The following is a 19,535-nucleotide window of genomic DNA, read 5'->3' on the forward strand; positions in this document are numbered from 1 at the left end:
CTCTCTCCTCTCTCCCCACCGGGCGCCAGTGCGCACGCGCTTGCTCCCTAAAATAAAAATCTTAAAAATAAATAAAATACAAAAAGGATCTTGGAAGGAGTTAGGATCCTGAGAAGACAGGATCCTGTGCCTAAATGAAAGGATTGCCCTTTATCTGGAGAATGGGTATTTTTCACTGCTAAAAGAAGAAAAAGGGGCGCCTGGGTGGCTCAGAGGGTTAAAGCCTCTGCCTTCGGCTCAGGTCATGATCTCAGGGTCCTGGGATCGAGCCCCGCATTGGGCTCTCTGCTCAGCGGGGAGCCTGCTTCCTCCTCTCTCTCTGCCTGCCTCTGCCTACTTGTGATTTCTGTCTGTCAAATAAATAAATAAAATTTAAAAAAAAAAGAAAAAAAAAAGGAATGGATGATTGAGGATGAACTAGAAAGAGTGGTTCTGAGGCTGCTACTTCCTATGAATAATAAAATTCAAAGTCGTCTGTTATGAAGACTAAATGAGTTAATCCATATAAAGTTCTTACTGCATATAGTACACAAAGGTGTCACAGAACAAATGCCCAATATATGTTGGCTATTGGTGGTGGTATCTGTTGAGAAGGAGGTGGCTGGCGTAAGGAAATGGAGCCAAATGAAGGATTGAAACTAGCCAGATATATTGAAGGACAGTGAATTCACTGAGGTTTAAGGCAATTTTTCTAAGGTAGAGGTTTTATTTTGAAATAACTGTAAATTTGTACATAACTATAAAAAATAGTGATTAGAGATCCTGTGCATTTTTCCCCAGTTTCCCCCAATAATTACATTTTGCAAAACTATCCTACAGTATCACACCTAGGATATTGACAGTGATACAGTGAAGACAGCATTTCCATCACCGTGAATATCCATGATGCTGCACTTTGGCCACACCTAGTTCATTCTATCCCTGACTCCCTCCATAACCCCTGGCAAATACTAATGTGTTCTCTATTTCTAGAATCTTATCATTTCAAGAACTTCATATAAATGGAAGCATACAGTACGTAAACTTTTGGGAATGGCTTTTTTTTTTTTTCACTCACCATAATTTTCTGGAGATCCCTCTAAGTTGTGTGTATTAATAATTCACTCCTTTTTATTGTGGTGGTGTGGATGTACAGAGTTCATGAACAGTCCCTCAGTGAAGAACATCTGGGTTGCTTCAGGTTTTTATCTATTACAAATAAAGCTGCTATGGAAATTAATGTATAGTTTTTGTGTGAACATAAGTTTTAATTTCCCTGGGATAAATGCCTAGCAGCAGTTACTGGGTTATATGATGACTCTATGTTTAGTTTTTAAAGAAACTCCAAGCTTGTCCAGAGTGGCTATACCATTTTACATTCCCATCAGTCATATAGGAATGATCCAGTTTCTTGCAACCTAACCAACATTTGGTGTTTTCACAATCTTTCATTTTAGCTATTCAGACAGGTGTGTAGCGATGTCTCATTGAGGTTTGCACATCCTTAATGGCTAATGATGCGAATACTTTTTCATGTGCTTATTTGCCATCTATATATCCCTTTTGGTGAAATGTCTGTTCATTTCTTTTGCCTGTTTTCTAATTGAATTTTTTTGCAATTAAGTTTTGAGATTTCTTAATATATATTAGATACTAGTCCTTTGTCAGATATGTGGTTTCCACATATTTTCTGTTTTCAGCTTGTCTTTTCAACCTCTTAACAATCTTCTGCAGAACAAAGTTTTCAATTTTGATAAAAATCAATTAGCCAACTTTTCTTCCCATGGATCAATCTTCTGACATCAAGTCTAAGAACTCTTTGGTCCTAAAACTCAAAAAGATTTGCTCCTATTTTTTTATGTAAAGGTTTTATAGTTTTCCATTTAATTTTTAATCTGTGAATCCATATGAAATTATTTGTTATATAAAAATTGTGGGTTTGGTAGAGTTTTTCTTCTTCTCTATGAATGTCCAATTTGCCATAGCACCATCCATTGAAAAGGCTACACTTTCTCCATTATTGCTTTTGTACCTTTGTAAAAAATCAGCTGAGTCTGTTTGTGTGGGCCAATTCCTGGGTGTTGTACTCTGTTCTATCAGCCTGTATGTCTAGACATCCTCCAATACCACACAGTCTTGATCACTGAAGCTATAAAATAAATTAGGTATTTTGAGTCCTCCCACTTTATTTTTCTTTTTAAAAATTGTGTTGAGGTGGGGTTCCTGGGTTGCTCAGTCGGTTAAGTGCCTAACTCTTGATCTCAGCTCAGGCCTTGATCTCAGGGTTGTGAGTTTAAGCCCTGCATTAGGCTCCATGCTGGATGTGGATCCTACTTAAAACAAAACTTGCATTGGGGTGCCTGGCAGGCTCAGTTGGTAGAGCATGTGGCTCTTTTTTTTTTTTTTTTTTTTAAAGATTTTATTTATTTATTTGAGAGAGAGACAGTGAGAGAGAGCATGAGCGAGGAGAAGATCAGAGAGCGAAGCAGACTCCCCATGGAGCTGGGAGCCTGATGCGGGACTCGATCCCGGGACTCCGGGATCATGACCTGAGCCGAAGGCAGTCGTCCAACCAACTGAGCCACCCAGGCGTCCCGAGCATGTGACTCTTGATCCCAAGGTCTTGAGGTCAAGTACCACATAGAGCATGGAAAAAAAAAAAAAAGAAAGAAAGAAAAAATCATCTTAACTATTCTAATTCCTCTGTTTCCAAATAGATTTTAGAGTAAACTTGTCAATATTATAGAAAATGTTGTTGGGACTTTGATAGGAATTGAATGAAACCTATATATCAGTTTGTGAAGAATTGACATCTTTACTACACTAATTCGTACAATCCATGAATTCAGTGTCTTTCCATTTTCTTAGCTCTTCTTTGACTTCTTTCATCAGCATTCTGTGGTTTTCTGCATATAACCTGTACATATTTTGTTAGACTTACACTTAAGCATTTAATTTGTTTTTTTTAAAGATTTATTTTTATTTATTTATATGACAGAGATCACAAGTAGGCAGAGAGGCAGGCAGAGAGAGAGGAGGAAGCAGTCTCCCCACAGAGCAGAGAGCCCAATGTGGGGCTCGATTCCAGGACACTGAGATCATGACCTGAGCCGAAGACAGAGGCTTTAACCCACTGGGCCACCCAGGTGCCCCATTTAATTTGTATTTTGAGCAAATATAAGTAGTATATAAGTATAAGTATTACATTTTAAATTTCAATTATTGATAACATATAAAAATACTCTGTGTTTTTCTTGTATCCTGTAATCTTAACTAAACTCACTTGTTAGTTATAGGAAGTTTTTGTTTGGTTTTGTTTTGGTAGATTCCTTGGAATTTTCTATGTAGAAAATCATGTCATCTGAAGCTAGGAAAAATGTATTCCTTTCTCATTTATATGCCCTTTATTTCCTTCCTTTGCTTACTGTACTGACTAGAACTTCCCATGCTATGCTGAATAGAGTGGTAAGAGTGGATATTTTTGCCTTGTTTTCTGTTTTAGGGAGAAAAGTTTCATTCTTTCACTATAAAGTATAGTGTTAGATGTGGGTATTTTTTAGATGTACCCCATCAAGTTGAGAGGTTCCTCTCTATTTCTAGTTTTCTGAGAGTTTTAATAATGAATGGGTGTTGAATTGTGTCAAATGCTTTTTCTATATCAATTGATATGATCATGTGATTTTTTTCTTTAGCCTTTTAATTTGGTGGATAATATTGATTGATTTTCAAATATTAAAACAGCCTTGCATTCCTGGAGTAAACCCTATCTGGTAAAGATGTATCATTCCTTTCATATAGTGTTGAATTCTATTTGCTAATATGTAATTAAAGGTATTTGCTCTGTAGTTATGAGGGATATTTGTAAATTTCTTTTTTGTACTGCCTTTGTCTGGTTTTGGTATCAGGGTAATACTAGCTTCATAAAATGAATTGGAATATGGTCCCTTCTCTTCCATCTTCTGGAAGAGATTATATATAGTTGGTATTAATTCTGTAATGTTTGGTAAAATTCCAGAGTGAAACCATCTGGACCTGGAAATTTTTGAGGGGGAGAGTTTTTTAATTACAAATTTAATATTGTTAGTTATAGAGCTGTTCAAATTAGTGATTTCATATTGGGTGAGTTGTAGTAATTTATGTTTTTTCAGAAATTGGTCCATTTCATCTAAATCGTAAAATTTATGTGTATAGAATTGTTAGTTGTATTTCCTTATTATCCATCAGGGTCTATGATGGTATTCTCTGTTACATACATTATTGTCAGAAGGGGGTGAATGTGGCTCTCTGTGTGGTCTCCACTGATATCTGTGGGTTGGAGGAATGGGGGAGAGCCTTGGTACAACCTGAAGAAGGTAGAAGTCTAGGCTTCCTGCGTGCCTGAGTGGCTCAGTTGGTTAACTATCTGCCTTTGGCTCAGGTCATGATCACAGGGTCCTTACATTGGGCTCCCTGCTCAGTGAGGAACTTGCTTCACCCTCTCCTGCTCCCCCTGCTTGTGCATGTTCTCTTTTTTTCTCTCTCACTTTCTTTCTGTCACATAAATATATAAAATCTAAAAAAAAAAAAAAAAAAAAAAAAGTCTAGGTGTCCCACTGAGCTTTTGGTAGTGTGGATGTGAGTGGGACCACAGTGTTTTTTGTGGTGTTTGACTGGAGTAGAGTGGTTATTGTCTAAACGTTTCCTATATTGCTAAGTTACCCCTTTTCTGATTCTTTGGCTAGAGAGAGCAGCTTTTGTTGGAGCTTCATCTGTTGCCATTTATAAACTACTGGCTTCTTTAGGTCTAAGTCTGGAATATATGAGACAAAACAAAACAAAACACATATACACGCACAGGGAACTTACCCACTGTGTTCTTCCTTGGATCCTGAGGTCCCTAACTGTTCTGTCTTCTTCTCCTCCCTTCCATCAGTGTCTCCTTATGTTACATGTACATATCTACATCCATATCTGTATCTATATCTATATCTGTATCAGGGATAAATAGGGAAAAATGTATCTATTCTTTTTGGCAGTAGAAGTACTCTAAGAGATACATAATTTGTAATTTGTCATTTGAAAGTATAAAGTTTAGTGATTTTTTTAAAAAGGACTTTTTACTTGTTTACTTGACAGAGAGAGAGAGCACAAATGGGGGGAATCGCAGGCAGAGGGAGAAGCTGTTTCTCCTCCAAGCAAGGAGCCCAACTTTGGGGATCAATCGCAGGACCCTGAGCTGAGGGCAGACACTTGAGCCACCCAGGCACCCCTAAAGTTTAGTGATTTTTAAGTACATTTACAAGGTTGTATGACTAACAGCACTATCCAGTTCTAGAACTTTTTCATCGCTGCATAAACTTATTAGTAGGAACTTCCCATCCTACTTTTCCCCTAGCAGCTGACAGTCACTAACCTGCTTTCTGTTTGTATGGTTTGCCTATTGCAAACATTTCCTATAAATGAAATCATGTGTTCTTTTGTGTCTGGCTTCTTCATTTAGCAATGTCTTCAAGTTTCATCCATGTTGTAGCGTATGTCAGAATTTTGTTCCTTTTTATAGTTCCGTGTTATTTTATTGTATCAATATACCACACTTTATCCATCTATCAGTTGATGGACATTTCAGTTGTTGTTTTGTTTTTAAAGATTTTATGTATTTATTTGACAGAAAGAGAGAGAGACATAGCAAGAGAGGGAACACAACCAGGGGGAGTGGGAGAGGGAGAAGCAGGCTTCCCGCTGAGCAGGGAGCCCATTGCAGGGCTCCATCCCAGGACCATGATCATCACCTAAGCCAGAGGCAGATACTAAATGACTAAGCTATCCAGGTGCCCTGGACATTTAGGCTGTTTTGACTTGTGGCCATTATGAATAATGCTGCTTTAAATATTCATGCAAAAGTTTTTGTGTGAATACATTTTCAGTCATCTTGAGTATATATCTAGGAGTGGAACTGCTGAGTCATGTGGTAATACTATATTAAACTTTTTGAAGAACAACCAAAACTTTTCACAGTGGCCACACCATTTAAATTCCCATAGATAACATATGAGGGTTCCAATTTTTCCATAGATTTACAAACACTTTTTATTTTCCTTTTATGTTTTTCTCATGGCCATCCTAGTGGGTGTGAAGTGGTATTCAGTGTGGGTTTGATTTGCATTTCCCTGTTGGCTTGTGATGTTGAGCATCTTTTCATGTGCTTATTGGCCATTTCTGTGTCTTTTTTGGAGAAATGATAATCCAAATCCTTTGCCTACTTTTAAATTGTTTTTGTTGTTGAGTTATAAGAGTTCTTTGTATATTCTGGATATTAGATCTTTACTGGATATATGGTTTGAAAATATTTTCTTCCATTTTGTGAACTGTCTTTACTTTTTTGATAATATCCCTTAACATGTGAAAATTTTTAATTTTGGTGGTGTCCAAATCTATTTTTTCTTCGGTTGCTTATACCTTTGGTGTTTATCTAAGAACCTGTTGCCTGATTCAAGGTCACAAAAATGTACGCCTATTTGTTCTTCTAAGAGTTGTATAACTTGAGATTTTATGCTTAGGTCTTTGATCTATCTTGAGTAAATGAACTCTGAAATCTCCATGATGGTAAGAACTTAGGAAGTAGAGTAAAGCTGGGGTATTATGGTGGCATAGTCCTTTAAGCACCCAACTCTTGATTTTGGCTCAGGTCATGATCTCAGGGTCTTGAGATCAAGCCCTGCATCAGGCTCCTTGCTCAGCAAGGAGTCTGCTTGAGATTCTCTTCCTCTGCACCCCCTTCCCCCTCCTTGCACATGTGCACCCTCGGCCTAAAATAAATCTTAAAAAAAAAAAAAAAAGAAGAAGTAGAGGAAAGCTGTTCTATTGCCAACTATTTCTAAAATGTAGGGACAAGTTTGATTTGTACAGGACCTTGGTAAAGAGGGTTAGAGAGTGATTTAAATGGATACCACAAGACTTTTGGCAAATACTTCCACCCTATCACCAGGAGACCTCTTTGCTTAAACTTTAATTGATGGATTAGTAAAATACGCTGTTGGTTCTATGTAACACACAGTGTTTTAATGGTAACTGGAAGCTATATAAAATGTGTGATCCCTTCTAGCAGACAGTTAACAATTTGCTTTGGGGAACTAGAAATAAACATCTGAAACATTTAGTAACAAAGACTAGCATCTATTAGAGTGGCTAAAATAAAGTAGGAACAGGAGAAGAAATTCACAATACCAACTGCTGGAAAAAATTGGAGCACCTGGAGTACTTACACATTACTTGTGAGGATACAAAATGAGTCAGCTTCCTTGGAATGGTTCCATAGTTTCTTACTTAGTTAAACATATATTTATCATATGATTTAGCAATCTGACTATAGCTATTTGAAGACAAATGAAGATATATGTCCACAGGAAATCTTGTATATAGATGTTTATAACAACTATACTCAAAATTATCAAAAACTTTAACATGTCAGATGTCCGCTGACTGATGAATGGATAAATTGTGGTATACCCATACATACCATACAATACTACTCAGCAATTAAAAAAAAATAAAACTCCTGATCAGTGCAACTACACAAATAAATATCAAAAGCATTATGCTAAGTAAAAAAAAAAAACAAACTAAAGAAAGCTACATGTTGTGTAACTTTATTTATATAACACTCTGAAAAACTATCAGGCAGGAATATAAATTAGTGGATGCCAGGGACTGGGTTGGGGGGCAGGATTGACATCTTTTTGGGATGATGGACTGTGTTGGTTATATGGCTATGAATTTGCCAAAATTCATAGAATGTACCTAAAAAATGTTACTGTATGTAACTTATACTTTGATAAATGTGATTTTAAAAAAACAGTTTAGTAATAATAGCAAACCAATCATTTATGCATAAATGTCACAATTTTCAAACTTTTTGGTGTCAGAATAGTTTTCTTTAAAATTATGAAGGATCTAGGGGCAACTGGGTGGCTCAGTCGTTAAGTGGTGACTTCGGCTCAGGTCATGATCCCAGGGTCCTGGCATCGAGCCCTTCATCTGGCTCCCTAGTCAGCAGGAAGTCTCCTTCTCCCTCTCCCGCTCTACCTTCTTGTGCTCCCTCTCTCACTGTGTCTCTCTCTGTCAAATAAATAAATAAAATCTTTAAAAAAATAAAATCCAATTATGAAGTATCTCAAAAAGCTTTTGTTTATGTGGATTTTATCTACTGATATTTTTATATACTGATATATTACTGGAGATTAACACAGAGATTTTTAAAAAATTATCCACTAATTTACTTAAGACAATAATTATTCCATTGGGATGATGAAAAAGTTCTGGAGATGGTGGTGATGATTGTACAGCTTTGTAAATGTACTTGCCACTGAACTGTGCACTTGAAATGGCTAAAGTAGTAAATATGATGTATATTTTGTATGAGAATTAGTTATATTTTTAAAACGACATTAGTGGAAAAGCATTAGCTTACATTTTTGTAAATCTCTTTAGTGTCTGACTTAATAGAAGACAGTTGAATTCTCATATCTGTTTTTGCATTCAGTTGGTAGTGATATGCTTTTATTGGTTGAAGTATCTGAAGAAAACCCAGTTTGACAGAGATATTTAGTAGAAGAAGCTAGGAGTATTTTCCTTGCTTATTCAGATGATTGTAGATATTCTTCTTTTGTATGATGCCACAGCTTGAAAGCAATGATATCTTGAAGATTAGTTGTAATGTGGAATCTTAAGCTGTATCAATGAGCTTTTCATACTGTCAACCTACAATTCAATTCTACTCTATGTTGGACTTTAAATAGATGTTTTACCTGTACATGATTTTGTAACATTATGCATCAGTCATTTGGAAAATATTAGTTCACTGAATTATCCAAGTCTTCTGATATATTTTATTATTCCATGTCAGAAATCACATTTATTAGTATTACCTCTGATCTCCTCAGAAAAATCTTTAAGAAATGGAAGGACTATCAAGATCATGGTGGCAGATATAAAGCTTTTTAAATATTAATTTTTGCTTGAAAAATGAAAAATTTTTATTGGTTAAAAAAATACTGCTAGGCGTTTTTTATGAAATGACAGTCTTATTCCATTTATCAGAAAATGCCTACCAAATACCAAGTCCGAAAAACCATAGTTTGTCTGTCAATCATACTTTGAACTAAAATAGTGTGATTAATATCCAGAATACATAAAGATCCCCTGGGACACCTGGGTGGTTCAGTTGGTTAAGTGGCTGCCTTTGGTTCAGGTCATGATCGAAGGCTCTTGGGATCGAGTCCTGCATCAGGCTTCCTGCTCAGTGGGGAGCCTGCTCCTCTCTCTCTGCTTGCCACCCCACCTGCTTGTGCTCTCTCCCTCTCAGACAGACAAATAAAATCTTAAAAAAAAAAAAAAGACCTCCTACAATATAATAAGAAAAAGACAAAGCAAAGAAACAAAAAATGGTCAAAGTATTAGAGTTGACATTTCTCCAAAGAAGATAACACAAATGGCCAATAAGCACATGAAAGGATGCTCAACATCATTAGTCATTAAGGAAATATAAAACAGGATGGCTATTATCAGTAAAATGGAAAATAACAAGGATGACAAGGATATGAAGAAATCGGAACCCTGTGCATTGTTGGTGGGGATGTAAAATGGTGCAGCTGCTGTGGAAAGCAATTTGGTGGTTCCTCATAAAGTTAAACATAGTGCTATCCTATGATCTAGCAATCCCACTTCTACTTATATACCCCCAAAAATTCAAAGTAGGAACTCAGATACTTATACACCAATGTTCATTTTAGCCCAAAGCCTACAGGCAGAAATAACCTGAGTGTGTGTCAGTAGATGAATGGATGAACAAAATGTGGTGTATACATACAATGGAATACTACTCATCCATAAGAAGTGATGAAATTTGGGGCATCAAGGTGCGTCAGTTGGTTGAGTATAGACCTCTTGATTTTGGCTCAGGTCATAATCTCAGGGTGGTGAGATTGAGCCCCTCGTTGGGCTCCACGCTCCACTAGGAGTCTGCTTCAGATTCTCTCGTTCTCTCTCGGGGTCCCTCTGCTCCTCCCCCCTGCACTCTCTCTCTCTCTGTTTCTAAAATAAATAAATCTTTAAAAAAAAATGAGGGCTCCTGGGTGGCTCAGTGAGTTCAGCCTCTGCCTTCAGCTCAGGTCATGATCTCCAGGTTCTGGGATAGAACCCTGCATGGGGCTTCTGCTCAGCAGGGAGCCTGCTTCCCTCACTCCCTGCCTACCTCTCTGCCTACTTGTGATCTCTCTCTCTCTGTCAAATAAATAAATAAAATCTTTTAAAAAATAATGAAATTCATTACATGGTACAACATGGATAAACCTTGAAAATATTATGCTAAATGAAAAAAGCCAGACACAAAATAACAGCTACTATATGATTTCACTTATATGAAATATTTAGAGTAGAAAATTCATAAAGACAGAAAGTGAAATAGAGGTACTGGGGCTAGGAGGAAGGAAAATTGCGTAATAGGTACATAGTTTCTGTTTGAGATGATGAAAAAGTTCTGGAGGTGGTGGTGATGATTGCACAGCTTTGGAAATGTACTTGCCACTGAACTGTGCACTAAAAATGGTTAAATTAGTAAATTTGATGTATATTTTGCCACAATTTTGTTTAAAAAAGCTGTTCAGTTTATAACTGCACATGTGCTTTTTGCTGGACACTACCTAGTTGTTTCCAGTATGCAATTAAAGTGCCTGATGTGTAATTACTAATTCATTGAGACTTTTTAAGATGTGTCCTCATGCATCAAAATGTAATAACATTTTATGTCTTTTGCTGCTTTATTCAGAGCCTTTTTTTTTTTTTCAGGGAAAGTGGCTTGTTCTTCTGCAAGTATTTAATACAAATAAATACAATGTCAAATAGATAGTTTAGTGCCATTTTTTTTTAAAGATTTTATTTATTTATTTGACAGAGAGAGATCACAAGTAGGCAGAGAAGCAGGCAGAGAGAGAGAGAGGAGGAAGCAGGCTCCCTGCTGAGCAGAGAGCCCAATGTGGGACTCGATCCCAGGATCCCGAGATCATGACCTGAGCTGAAGGCAGCGGCTTAACCCACTGAGCCACCCAGGTGCCCCAGTGCCATTGTTTTGATACATACTAAGTTGTGAGCAGTTTTATCCCTCATTACTTTTGCACCATCAGTGAAAATGTCAAGGTGATTGTTCAAGGATAAATCGTGAGATTCAAGAAAGTTATTCAATAGAATGTTTCAACATTAAATGGGTTCATTGCCAAGCATTCACGTAAAAGATCATGTTTGATAATTATTTGGCACTGAAATCTGGACAAATACAAGGGAAACAGCAAGGCCAGCCATGTTTGTAGATTTAATTTACTTTTTTTAAGCCAGAGAGTAATATTTTTTAAATAGATTTTATTTATTTATTTAATTGACGGGGGGAGAGAGAGAGAGAGAGAGAGAGACAGCAAGAGAGGGAACACAAGAAGGGTGAGTGGGAGAAAGAGAAGCAGTCCTCCCACAGAGCAGGGAGCCCAATGTGTCTGGATCCCTGGATGACCTGAGCTGAAGGCAGACACTTAACAACTGAGCCACTTGGGGACCCCAGAGAGTCATTTTTATTTATTATTTTTTCTTTCTCTTTTTTTCCTTTTTTAAAATTTTATTTATTTGAGAGAGACAGAGAGAGTGAGAGCAAGATAGTGAGCACAAGCAGGCAGAAGGGCAGAGAGAGAGGGAAAAACAAGCTCCCCACTGAGCAGAGAGCCTGACTTGGGCTCCATTCCAGGATCCTGGGATCATGACCTGAGCCAAAGGCAGACGCTTTACTGACTGAGCCATCTAGGCGCCCCAGAGAGTCATTTTTAAATATAAGTATAAATGCATTTTCTTCTATTTTAGAATAAAATACCATTAAATACTTAAAAAACAGTTTTAGGTAAAAAATTAAAATTTAGAAACACTTTCAAATTTTAAAAAGTTATTGAAAAATGAGACAACAGTTAGTACCAGCCTTTTATGGTTGTATAGTTGTGATGACAAGTTTATATTTCAAAACAACAATTTAGTCCATGATAATGAGGTTACAGAGACTGTAGCAGATATAACCGAGCATAGCCTGTAAGTATGGTAGAAGTACTGAGAACAAACTTGGTTAATTTCTGAAAATGCACATACTTAAACCCTAATCCTACTACCTCAGAAAATTCCAAAAAACCCCACGAGAATGCAAGAGGACATATTTCATTAATTGTCAGAATGATGATGTCATCATATATCATGAAGCATCTGGAAAAGTCCACTGCATGCCCCTGAAATAATAAGGGTAAGAAAAAAACCAAATAATGTCTTAGTATTATTATGAAAATAATCTTGACTTTGTGGACCTCCTGAAAGATTCTTGGGCACCTCCTGCCTAAGTTTCTAGGGACATACTTTGAGAATTGATCAATGAATATTCAAATATTGAATGTTTGGAATTTATAAGAGATTGTGTTTATGTACTGGAAAATAATGAAGGCATGCTTTCTACTTCTCAAGAAACTCAAATTATATTATCAAATAATATTTGATGAATTGCTCAAGTTGTGTGATTAAAAAAGGCAGTGTGATTGAACAAATCAGTGTGAGTTGCCCAAGCACAGGAGGTGCTGGGAGGCCAGGGGGATTCCTTCAGGACAGTTGCAGTAGAAAACATACTCTCCTAACCACTGTCCAAACATCGTTTTATGAATTCTTACCCCTGGCCTTATTCTACTTATCTTATCCCCTTTATCTTTTTACACTAGTCCAGTAGTTTAACTTTACCTGTTCTCTGCAGCAGGCAAAAAAATACCTGTTCTGAGTATCTTTATGCATATGTCCTGTAGGGATACCCTGGAGTCAGGAACTCTTGGAATTCTCACTTGGCCCCTTGATCATGTTGTGTTGTTGTCATGAAATGAACTTTAGAGTTTCTCCTTCACGTGTGTGGAAGAAAGGTAAAGAATTTCAATAAAGTTTAAGAGTAAACTATTCTAATATTCCTAATATTAGAAAGTATACTCTGAAAGCATATTTATAGACTTATAATCACATCTAACCTTTAAATTTGGAAGATTTCTTAGTGGGGAAGTTTCATTCATTTACTCACAAATTACTAATTGTAAAATATATATCTTCCTCACTAATAGTACTAATTAAGAAAAAACTTACTCTTGATGTACAACATATATAAACGAATTGTAGATGAACAGCTCCCTGAACAAGTGACTATAATGAACCAATCTGTAGAAACACCATCAGCACCCCAAAAGCATCCACCTCATGCTCCCTTCCAATCACTTCCCTGCCCACCTTTCCAAAGGCCATCACTATTTTGACTTTTAACACCAGAGATAAATTTTGCTGGGTTTCTTTTTTTACTTTATATAAGTAGAATCGTACTACATCAGATTTCTTTAATTCAGCAGTACATTCGTAAGAGTCATCCATGTTTGCTCATTTTCACTGCCATATAGTAGTCCATTATATGAATATACTATAATCTACTTATTTTAATGTTGATGGATATTTAGTTTGTTTCAGATTTAAAATGAAGACTTAGTTTACACAAAGTGCACAAATCTTGCCCGTACAGTTTGATGAAATGTGAATAACGTATATCATATAAACACCACGTCAAGTAACTGATCTTAATGATTTCCACTATTCAGCCTAATTAATTACCTTCTGCTCCTTATGGGTCAATTGCTGCCATCCCACAGGCAACCACTATTCTAATTTCAATCATCATAGCTTACTTGGGTCTATTACAAAACTTCACATAAATGGAGTCATGCATATGCAGTTTTTTGTGTTTGCCTTCTTTCACTTACCATAAAGATTTTCAGATTCATCTTTGATGTATCTTTTTTTTTATAAGATTTTATTTATTTATTTGTCAGAAAGAGATCACAAGTAGGCAGAGAGGCAGGCAGAGACAGAGAGAGGAGGAAGCAGGCTCCCCGCTGAGCAGAGAGCCCGATGCGGGGCTCGATTCCAAGACCCTGGGATCATGACCTGAGCCAAAGGCAGAGGCTTCAACCCACTGAGCCACCCAGGCACCCCGGATGTATCTTCTTATTGCTGAGTAGTGTTTTAGCATATGAATATACCATGATTTGTTTATATTCATTTGTTGATGGACATTTGTTTCTAGTTTTTTGCTAATATGAATAATGCTACTATGAACATTCTTGCATACTTTTTCCCTGGATATATCTGTTCTTGTTTCTCTTAAATGTAACTTTTGGATCATTGAGTAGTGTATGTTCAACTTCATAAGAAACCATTGAACTCTTTTCCAAAGTGGCTGAACCATTTTGCCCTCCTACTGGCACTCATAGTTCAGGAGCTCAGCATCCTCACCAATATATGGCATAATCAATCTTTAAAATTTTAGCCCTTCTCTTGGGTGTACAGTAGACACTCAATACAAATTTGACTGGCATTTCCCTGATTACTAATGAGTACTTCTTTTGTTCATTTGTTAACTGGATTATCTCCTTTATCTCCTTTTTTGAAGTGTCTATTGAAGTCTCTTGCCTATTATTCTATTGGGATGACTGTCATTCCCTTGTTGCTTTGTAGGAATTCTCTATATATTCTAGATGGATATCCTTTTTGGGTTAGACATGTCGCAAATATTCTCTCCAACTCTGTAACTTGCCTATTTTACTCTTAATGATATCTTTTTTTTTTTTAAACCGGCTTTTTAAAGGTATAATTCACATACCATTCAATTCACCTATTTTTTTTTAAAGGTTTTATTTATTTATTTATCAGAGAGAGAGCGTGAGCGAGAGCGAGCACAGGTAGACAGAGTGGAAGGCAGAGTCAGAGGGAGAAGCAGGCCCCCTGCGGAGCAAGTAGCCCGACATGGGACTGGATCCCAGGACGCTGGGATCATGACTTGAGCCGAAGGCAGCTGCTTAACCAACTGAGCCACCCAGACATCCCCAATTCACCTATTTAAAGTGTACAATTCAGGGTGCCTGGGTGGCTCAGTGGATTAAAGCCTTTGCTTTTGGCTCAGGTCATGATCCCAGAGTCCTGGGATCGAGCCCCGCATTGGGCTCTCTGCTCAGCGGGGAGCCTGCTACCTCCTCTCTCTGTCTCTGCCTGCCTGTCTGCCTACTTGTGATCTCTGTCTGTCACATAAATAAATAAAATCTTAAAAAGAAAAAAGAAGTAACAATTAAAGAAAAAGTGTACAATTCAATGGTTTTGCCATATTACATTATTAACTTTTAAAAATCATGGTAAAATATATATAACAAAATGCCATTTTAACCATTTTTTTTTATTTTAACAATTTTTAAGGATACGATTCAATGGCAATAATTATGTTCATAATGTTGTTCAACCATCATCACTATTTCCAATACTTTTTTATCACCTCAAACAGAAATTTTAGAACTCTTGGGCACCTGGGTGGCTCAGTCAGTTAAGCGCCTGCCTTCAGCTCAGGTCATGATCCCAGAGTCCTGGCATCCAGTCCCACATCAGGCTCCCTGATTAGTAGGGAGTCCGTTTCTCCTCCTAACACCTGTCCCTGCTTATGATTTCTCTCTCTCTCTCTCTCTCTCATTCTCTCTCTCAAATAAATAAAATCTTTAAAAAATTTTTTGGTAACTCTTAATGATCCCTTTTAATGAATAGAAATTTACAAATTTTAAATTAACTAATTTTGTCAGCCAGTCTTTTCTTTTGTGGTTAGTATTTTTTGTGTCCATTAAAAAATGTTTGCTTACTCCAAGATGAGAGGTAATAATAATGTAGCAATAGTAATGTATTTGTGGATTAGGTTGTAATCAGAAGCATTGTATTCTATGTGAATGATACCTCTGGCATTGTGCCACGCCAGGTATGCCATGGATCATGTCTGTTTGCTACCCTCAGCTCTTGCAGAGAGCAACTGGTAGGGACTCAATAAATATTGCACTTATTTGTTGCATGAAAATGACAGTGGGCAAAGATGTTCTGTTCTTTAGTGGAGGTGCAGAGAAGGAAACTTTCTTCTGGTTTAAGAAAAAAAAAGGAGGGAAAGAAAATTAGCACAATATATAATGGTATTAAATGATGATGAGAAAGACTCCAGAAGATTGTTAAGCATTTATAGCCTTGGAAAAGTTGCACAGAACAATCTGTAGAGGAGCTAATATAGGTCAAACCCTTAATGCACAGTCATGCTTTTTTCCCAAAAATATTTCTAAAGCATGAGTTGAGAAACTTACTAAAAATGTCCTTGCTTCAATATTAAACAAATGAGAGAATCACAGTAAGCATAGTTGCAGGATTTTACAAGACTTAGGTATTGAAGAAGGTAAGAAGGAAGGGAGAGAAGGGGTTGTTGGGGAGGGAGAGAAAGAAGAAGGGGTGGAGTGAGAGAGGAGAAGGAAGAAGGGCACATGTGGGAACAATAAGTGATTTCTCTTCTAGGGTTTGTTCTTACGTTTTGACCTATGAATTAAAGGGTATCATTGCTGCTAGTAAAATGGGGCCTAATAATAATAATAATTACCTTTCAGGGTTGTGAATCTTAAATGTGATCAGGCAGAATTTCTTGGCTATAGTAGACACAATCTTTCTTACGGTGTGAATTTTAATAGTTGTGATTAGAGCTGGTGAACTTGCTGTGCACCTAGAGAAAAACCTGGTGTGTATATATGGAGGCCAGGCAGAAATTTAGAAGTTACTATTGTGGTAGGCATCTTGCATGTGTGTATTTCTAGCAGGTATCTCTTCCTCTTCCTTCTGGTCATAAAGATGGCATGGGCCATCAGCTGGGTCAGTCAGAGTTCTTCCTCTGGGTTTTAAGTGGATCTGGCAGACAAGAGATCCGTTTTCTCTGTTGTGAAGGTGTGGAGATACGGTCTAGAGCTGGGGCTGGGGAGGCTCATACACATAAGCTGTTGGAGACAGTGGAGCCCATCCTAAAAGCTGAGGGTGCATGCAGGCTCATTCCCCTCTTCCCTCCATTGTTTATATCATCTAATATTATCCTCTTTTTGGCTTAAGCTAGTTCAAGGACTTTCAAACAGAAAGTCTTGATAAATACAAAAGCAGCTTTGGAGTGTTTCTATTATTTTGTTATTTCTTTGTTAAGGGTCTCCAATTTTGGAAGCAATTGGGTCATCTATCATTTGTAGCTTTTTAACCTTACTTGTGTGGTTTATTATAATTTGAAAAGCCAATTTAAGAAGCATCACAAGATTCTTCTTCACATTAATTAAGATGGAATACATAAAAATGCTGTTCTTTAGGTATTATTTTGTGGCTTTCTGTAATAGCAGTATGTTGCATTATTCATTCAATGTCCTCAGTAGAGTAACAGTAACATTTAATGAAGTATAGCATTTAAGGAGTACAGAGTTTTCAGCTGCATTTCAATCTGGCTTTCCCTCATGGAAATATGATCCTTGTAGGAATTCCCCATGACACAGCACAGTGATTTGAGAGATAATTTAGAAGAAGAGTTTTTATATTACACTCACGCACTGAAAGAGAAAAATGTCAGACTTTCTGAATCCAAATGATAGAAGTCCCAAACATTCTAGGAGAAGCAAGGATTTGAGAGCTTATCATACTCATTTTAAAGCAGTAAAATAGTTTGTACCTGGACAGAAACTTGATTTTTTTCATTCATCTCAAATAATAACTAATACTACTGATTACTATTATTGTTTTGAACTGTTTTATTGAGGTATAGTTTCATACCATAAAATCCACCTGTTTTTAGAGTAAAATTCAGTAATTTTTAGCAAATTACATAGTTGTGCAACCATCACCCAACCAACTTTAGAATGTTTTCATCATCCCAAAAAGACACCTTGTATCCATTTGCAGCCACTCCCTGTTTTTTTACCACCGAGCTTCAGACAACCACTTTCTGCCTCTACTTTCTGTCTCTGTACATTAGTCTTTTCTGGACAGTTTATGTAAATGTGTAATATAATATTCATCCTTTGTGTCTGACTTTCTTCTTTGACAAAACATTTTTAGAAGTTTATTCATTTTGTTTATCCATTTACAAATTCATAGACCTTTGGATCATTTCCAGTTTGAGGGGACTATTATGAATGATACTGGTATGAATATTTACATCTAAGTCTTTGTGTGGATCTGTAGTGTAGATTCTCTTGGGTAGATTCCTAGGAGTGGAAATGCAGGCCTCAATGATAAATTTGTTTACTATTTAATTTAAATTTTTTTTTTTGAAGTAGGCTCCATACCCAGTGGGGGCTTGAACTCAAGATTAAGCCTTGAGATCAAGAGTTGCATGCTTTATGGACTGAGACAACCAGGAACCTCTCTCTTTTTTTTAAGAGTATAGTTGATACACAATGTTACATTAGTTTCAGGAGTACAACTTAGTGATTTGATTCAAGTTTATACATCATGCTTTGTTCACTACAAGTATAACTATAATCTGTCCCATAACATTACTATTACAGTATCCTGGACTATATTCATTATGATTTGCTTTTTTTCCATGACTTACTCATTGCATAACTGGAGGATTGCATCTAACACTCCCCCTCACCCATTTTGCCCATCCCTTCAACCCCCTTCCCTCTGGCAGCCATCAATTTATTCCCTCTATTTACATGTCTGATTCTTGTTTATTTATTTATTTTTTTAGTTTAATTTATGAGTGGAATCATACGGTTTTTGTCTTTCTCAGTCTGACTTACTTCACTTAGTATAATTACTTCTTGGTCTATCCATGTTATTGTTTCTCCATATCCTTGACATTTGTTATTATCTATCTTTTTTTTTTTTAAAGATTTTATTTATTTATTTGACAGAGAGAAATCACAAGTAGACGGAGAGGCAGGCAGAGAGAGAGAGAGAGGGAAGCAGGCTCCCTGCTGAGCAGAGAGCCCGATGCGGGACTCGATCCCAGGACCCTGAGATCATGACCTGAGCTGAAGGCAGCGGCCTAACCCACTGAGCCACCCAGGTGCCCTTATCTATCTTTTGATTATTGCCATTCTAGTGAATAGTATAGTGGTATCTTATAGTGGTAATTTTCCTTAATGATTAATGATGCTGAGTATCTTTTCTAAGTCTATCAGCCATTTATATATCTTCTAAATGTCTGTTCACATATTTTGCCCATTTTCTGATTGGTTTATTTATATTCTTAATATTATCAGTTTTTTTTAATGTTTCTTTGATTTTGAACAGGTCTTATATCATCATAACCAGTATAAGTGGGAAATCTGGCAAATGTCTGGATTTCTGTACATGTGCTGCAATGTCTATGTGACTGAAATACAGGTTAGTATTTAAGTTTTGTTATTTTTGTACAGCAAAAAAGAGGCACTAGTTGGATTTTGTGGATGTTTCCAGAAATCCCAGAATTGCCTTAACCCATAAGCATTGACTGGTGAACGCACACTAGTTCTACCTTCGTTTGAAATGTTTCTGGAATTTACTTGGTTTATAATTTGGTGATTCACAAAGAGAATTATTGAGCAATTTTGAATCAATTATCACTGCTTAATAATTATTATGACATGCTTTATTAATGTAGAGGGTCACGATATATAAATAGT

This window comes from Neovison vison, chromosome 3 (assembly GCF_020171115.1).
Source record: "Neovison vison isolate M4711 chromosome 3, ASM_NN_V1, whole genome shotgun sequence".
Taxonomy (NCBI): domain Eukaryota; kingdom Metazoa; phylum Chordata; class Mammalia; order Carnivora; family Mustelidae; genus Neogale; species Neogale vison.